A 6261-nucleotide genomic window follows, 5' to 3' on the forward strand; every position below is an offset into this window, starting at 1 on the left:
AAAAAAAAAAAAAAAAAAAAAAAAAAAAAAAAAAAAAAAAAAAAAAAAAAAAAAAAAAAGAGTATCCATCAGGAGGAATCCAAATGTGAATATTCTTATGATCAAAAACAGAAAATATTTCAAAAGTAGGAAGACGATTATCAATGTACTCTTTTGCAAGCACATAACAATTGATAAAATTGTAGCTTGAAACTTGTATTTTAAATTTATATTCACATATGTATATATGTATTAGGTATATACAGTAGTTCCCCCTTGTATGTGGGGGATATGTTTTAAGACCGCTTGAAAACATATGATAGCACCATCTCACATGCTGTGATAGCACCACACACTATATATATCATGTTTTCTTCTTAATACATAATAACTTAATACTTACCTAGGGTTAAGTTTAATTTATAAATTATGCACAGTAAGTGATTAACAACAATAGCCAATAAGATAATACATTTTAAACAATACACTGTAATAAAAGTTGCATGAATATAGTCTCTCTTTCAAAATGTCTTATGATACTGAACTCACCTATATTTTTGGACAATCATTGACCATGGATAACTGAAACCACAGATAAGGGAGGACTACTACATGTGAATATATATACACATATATTTGGAAATTATTCTAATTATACAGCATATAAAATCTATATTTATATAAATTTCTATTTAAACTTATACATGTAGCTATATATGTGTGTGTGTCTGTGACTTGAAGAGGCTTCAAAATGATAGCAAATAAGAAATAAAATGTGCTTCTGTGCATCCCCCCACACAGCTTAGTGTCTGATCTCAATCTACCATGGCCTTCCCAGCAACAGCTGTCACTCTGCAACATGAGCCTTGGTATCTCAGCCTTTGAGTCCTACAAAACCATTAGAGCCATAAGGAACAATTTGTAGTCCCAAGTGCACATACGTGTGTTTTCTTGTGGTTTCCTGCATCAGAATATGCCTCATCTTATCCATCTGGCTAGTTTCCACTCAATTTCCACTCACCTTTCATGAACAAAATAAAATGCCAGTCATTTTGGAGAACTATCACTGACTCCTTCAGCCCATTAAGAGCTAAAGGCTCAGTCCTCTCCTGGCATCTTTTCACGCTGCTATGCCAATATGCCTCACATTCCTGCAATTATATACTCGTTTTTCTAGATTCTTTACCTCCACAGACTAAGAGATAGCGAAAGGCATGAAAGCTATATCACTGATTTTTGCTTCCAAATATCTAAAACTGCATTCTCGAATACTAGAATAGAGCCATATCCTACAAATATTCACTATATGAATGGGTTGCTATATATATTTTTTCCCTTTTAGGCATTTCATAACCACTCTTCTATTGTAAGCTCCATTTTGTTCACATTTTAGTTTAGATCAACCTCTTCAAAAGCATAAACTTTTGCCAAGAAATTATATATAATGTTTTAGTGATGATCTGTATGAGCCTATACATATTTTGTGTACAGAATCTCTGAGTTATCCTTCAAAAATGTTTATAGGTTCTCTATCTTTGAGAATATTCACTCTAATCCAGAAATATAGCCTTTTTAAAAAATGTATCTCCTCTAGAAGACCACGGGCTTGATTGTAGTTGGAAATACTCACCAAACTTTTCATTTCAAATATTTCTGCCTTGTATTAAAAAGATGAAGTTCACTATTTGCAGTATCAAAGAAGAAAGAATACTTGTCAAACCATTTTGGTAAAGTTCCAAGCAAGGAAGTTTGGATTTTATCAAAGAATGTCTTTGTAGTGAAATCATTGAGGCTTTTTAAAAGTTATGACTTCTGACCATAGGGACTATTGTTTTTAGGCCTATAAATCCATTAGTGAAAGAGAAAATAGAACTCTCTCTTGAAGGAAAAAGACATATCGCAATGCTTACGCAGAGACCATCCTTCTGAACTTGGATATTTCTGTGTATTTGAAGTAAACATAGGACAGAATAAGCATATAATTAGGTATTATATAGATCTCTCTCTATTTATCTTGACTCTTCCATCCCTAATTTTTATACACAGTATTATTTGGCACTTGTTGAAAAAACTTTTTTAAAATCAGAATGCCCACCTGATAAATCAGAATAGCTCAATTATATGCTCTATTCTTAAGTCTCCTCTCTGGAATCCCTGATGAATCACCATCTAACATAGCAAAAACATGTTTGCTGGAAAAGAATCGATACAACAATGGAGATGTTGAGTTAATTGACAGAATCCTATTCTCACTAAAAATATCTCATATTTAGTTGAAATCTTTTAATTTGGCTATAATCACCTGATATTTCCTCTGTTTCTTAACTGCTTCTATTCCACCTAAATTTTATTTTAATATCAAATAAATTGTATGCGTCAGACCACAGTGCAGGCTGGAGTCTTGGGTTCCTGTGGTTTCATGCTGCAATGACAGGAAGTGAGATTTGGGGTGACATCATTTTTCATTTTTGGTATCTCTCAGATTTGTAAATATTAAATATTTTAAAAATTAAAAAGAAAATGTTTGTTTGAAAACCTGTGTTTTAAAAATACTGTGCATATCCAGATTGAGGAGTGCTTCATCTTCTGATTGTTGTGCAAAGAGGATAATTCTTTCATCTTTACTTTTTTATTCTAATACACTAAGAGACCAGGAAGATAATACTCCTATGTACTTTCTAACTCAGTATCCACATATCACTAGCATGGAGCAGTGGGAAAAAAGGAGCACCTTAAATTCAGACAGAGTTGTACTTGAATTTTAGACCTAGTGCGTATAGAAAAAAGTGTGAGCTAAATTTTTGTTTTTACTTTCCTACACCTTATATTTCTCTTCTATAACATAATAACATGATGGTGTATTAACATGATAATGCATGTGAAATAGCCAATAAATTGTTCAGAAAATCATAAATGTTCCATAAATGTTAAATCCTTTATCCCAAGCTTTGTTACAATTGCTTATTATTTGGTGTACTTATAATTTTATCCATTCATTCTTTCATACTCTATTTTTTTTTTTTTTTGACATGGAGTTTCATGTCAAAAATTCTTTTTGCCCAGGCCGGAGTGCAGTGGTGTGATCTCGACTCACTGCAACCTACGCCTCCAGGGTTCAAGCGATTTTCCTGCCTCAGCTTCCGGAGTAGCTGAGATTACAGGTGCCTGCCTCCACGCCCAGCTAATTCTTGTATTTTGGGTAGAGATGTGTTTTCACCAAGTTGGACAGGCTGGTCTCAAACTCCTGACCTCTCAGGTGATCCACCGGCCTCAGCCTCCCAATATACTGGAATTACAGGTGTGAGCCAACACTCCCGGCCTCAGTCTTTCATACTCATTCGCCTAATCATATCTCAATTCTCCCATTCTTCATCATTCAATCCACAAACACACTGAGCACTTTTTATGTTACAAATAACTTTGTTAAGTGCTGAGTGCTAGAGACGAGTAACGATTCCTGACTGTAAGCAGATCTCAGCCAAGTGGGAATGACCTTTATATAATCACTAATAAGAAACAACTTGTTTTATGAAAAAGAAATGAATGAAGTACAATAGAGTACAAAAGAAAGGGGTTCTCAAAAGGAAAGGAATGTCAAGTATGGGGGTTACATTAGATAAATGTAACTTTGTAGTCTATATTTTGTAGTCCATTACCTGTGCTAAGTACTTTACCTGAGGCATATTGTTGGCAGTCCTCCCAACAATAATTGCTGTTATAGAATTAGACTCATTTTATAAATAAAGGGGATAAGGCTTAAGTAAGTTAAATCACATGGCCAAATTCAAGTCATAAGTAGTCAATCTTGAATTTGACCCTACACTAGTTCTTGTAACTATTATACTATGTTACCTTCATGCAAAGGACAGATGTTAACAGCATCATAGTATAAACTTGAGAAAGAGCACAGTTGTGTTCTTCAGTTTTATATTTATATTGTACAGAATAAATTGAAAAAAAATAACCTGGATAAATAATGATTGATGAGAGCCTCTTCCTGCTAGGAAAATACCCAAGTTCCTGAGAGCAATGGTTAAAAAGCTGAATAGCAGATAAAAAGAGACAGACTCAGGGATCTTAACACCATAAAAGCCACAATGCATTTGCGTATATAGTTGGCCCTTTTGTTAATAATGGGTATGCTTTGACTATACTTTCAGAATACTCTAATCGTATTTTACTGAAAAATATCAAGTTCATATTGCAATGCTTTTTGCTGTTGTTTTTGTTGGTGGTCTCTTGGGCAAAGGCAATTATTTCTGTAGAGTGCAATGAGGAAGAATAATGTGCCCAACATTATTTCAGCTAGCATCACGCTGAGCCCTTTTTCCAGATGAAAACAATTCATTTCAGTATTCTTTATGTCTTTGGTTTAAATTAAAAGCTATCCTTTGACCTTCTTTCCTTATTTTATTTTTTTCTCCATCTATCCCTCCCTTTTTTCCCCCTTCTTTTCTTTTCTCCTTCCTTTGTACTTCCTTCAATAGCCATTAGCTGAGACTCCAGTAGGAAACTGAATAGGAAGGCCAGAACCTGATGGGGGAGTAAGTAGCATCCACAGGAGGAGAGTTGGGCACAAGCATTTGGGGAAAAGAGACAGAGTGGCAGCAGTGGCCTGGCACAGGAGGTCAAAACTCAAAGCGGTAGAGGAAAGAAATTGTCCAGGGAGGTTGTGGGTGACAGCGGAAGCCCAGTGTGGGATGCTGGAGCTCAGACACTGCAAAGAAGCCTGACAGACACCTAATCAAGTAATCAATGTTATTATATTCAAAATTGGGACAAATTGAAATTGCACATCACTTGCTAAAAGGCAATGAGAAGAACACAGCAACATTTCTGTCATATTCCCATCCAAAATACTGTGTAACATGAATCTAATCATGAGAATATATAAGATAAACCCAAAATAAGGGAGATTCTAGGAAATAACTGCCCTATGTCTTCAAAAGTGACAAGCTCATGAAAGTCAAGCCAAACATCAGCAGTTCTGCAGATTGAAAGACATGAAATAGACCTGGCAACTAAATGCAATGTGAGATCTTGAACTAGATTCTTTTTTCTACAAAGATAGTAGTCTTGGATAAGAAAAAGGAAAGCATGAATTTTAATTGTCTGATTTCAATGGTTGTCTTAAGGTAATACAATAGAAAATCTTGGAGACGTTCTTCGCCCAAAGTCGCCGCGGTTTCCTGCTTCAACAGTGCTTGGACGGAACCCGGCGCTCGTCCCCCACCCCGGCCAGCCGCCCACAGCCAGCCCTCCGTCACCTCCACACCGGGTCCTCGGATTGCCCCAAGGCCCCCGCCGCCTCTCCAGTGCCGCGCAGCCGCCACCGCCGCCGCAACCTCTCCTTAGCAGCCGCGGTGACAACCGCATCACCTTCGCAGGTGCGCCAGAACTACCACCAGGATTCAGAGGCCGCCATCAACCGCCAGATCAACCTGGAGCTCTACGCCTCCTATGTTTACCTGTCCATATCTTACTACTTTGACCGCGATGATGTGGCTTTGAAGAACTTTGCCAAGTACTTTCTTCACCAATCTCATGAGGAAAGGGAACATGCCCAGAAACTGATGAAGCTGCAGAACTAACGAGGTGGCCGCATCTTCCTTCAGGATATCAAGAAACCAGACCATGATGACTGGGAGAGGCGGCTGAATGCGATGGAGTGTGCATTACATTTGGAAAAAAAATATGCATCAGGCACTACTGAAACTGCACAAACTGACCACTGACAAAAATGACCCCCATTTGTGTGACTTCATTGAGACACATTACCTGAATGAGCAGGTGAAATCCATCAAAGAATTGGGTGACCACGTGACCAACTTGCGCAAGATGGGAGCACCCCAGTCTGGCTTGGCAGAATATCTCTTTGACAAGCACACCGTGGGAGACAGTGATAATGAAAGCTAAGCCTTAGGCTAATTTCCCCACAGCCACGGGATGACTTCCCTGGTCACCAAGGCAGTGCATGCATATTGGGGTTTCCTTTACCTTTTCTATAAGTTGTACCAAAACATCCACTTAAGTTCTTTGTACCGTTCCTTCAAATAAAGAAATTTGGTACCCGCCCCCCCAAAAAAAAAAGAAAATCTTGGTGGTAGATATCACACACAAAAGTTTCAGGGGTTGTAATACAATCACATTAACCACTTTCTCTCAAACAGTTTAAGAAAAAAAAAATGTATTGTTATTGCAACTTCTTAGTAACTTTTAAATTGCTCCACAGGAAAAAAAAAAAAAATTTAAGCTGGCCTTTAGAGGAGGATTAACTGTCCA

General features: G+C 37.2%; 1 pseudogene across 1 annotated transcript in view; it reads left to right on the top strand.

Annotated features, from left to right (window-relative positions):
- Positions 1 to 6051, top strand: part of LOC108314378 — a 6355-nt pseudogene extending 304 nt beyond the window's left edge. Inside the window, exon 2 of the transcript XR_005202562.1 lies at positions 5127 to 6051. The product of XR_005202562.1 is annotated as a ferritin heavy chain-like (transcript). The remainder of the gene's footprint in view (positions 1 to 5126) is intronic.
- Positions 6052 to 6261: the final 210 nt, after the last annotated feature.

This window comes from Cebus imitator, unplaced genomic scaffold (genome assembly GCF_001604975.1).
Source record: "Cebus imitator isolate Cc_AM_T3 unplaced genomic scaffold, Cebus_imitator-1.0 Scaffold151, whole genome shotgun sequence".
In the NCBI taxonomy this organism is placed as follows: domain Eukaryota; kingdom Metazoa; phylum Chordata; class Mammalia; order Primates; family Cebidae; genus Cebus; species Cebus imitator.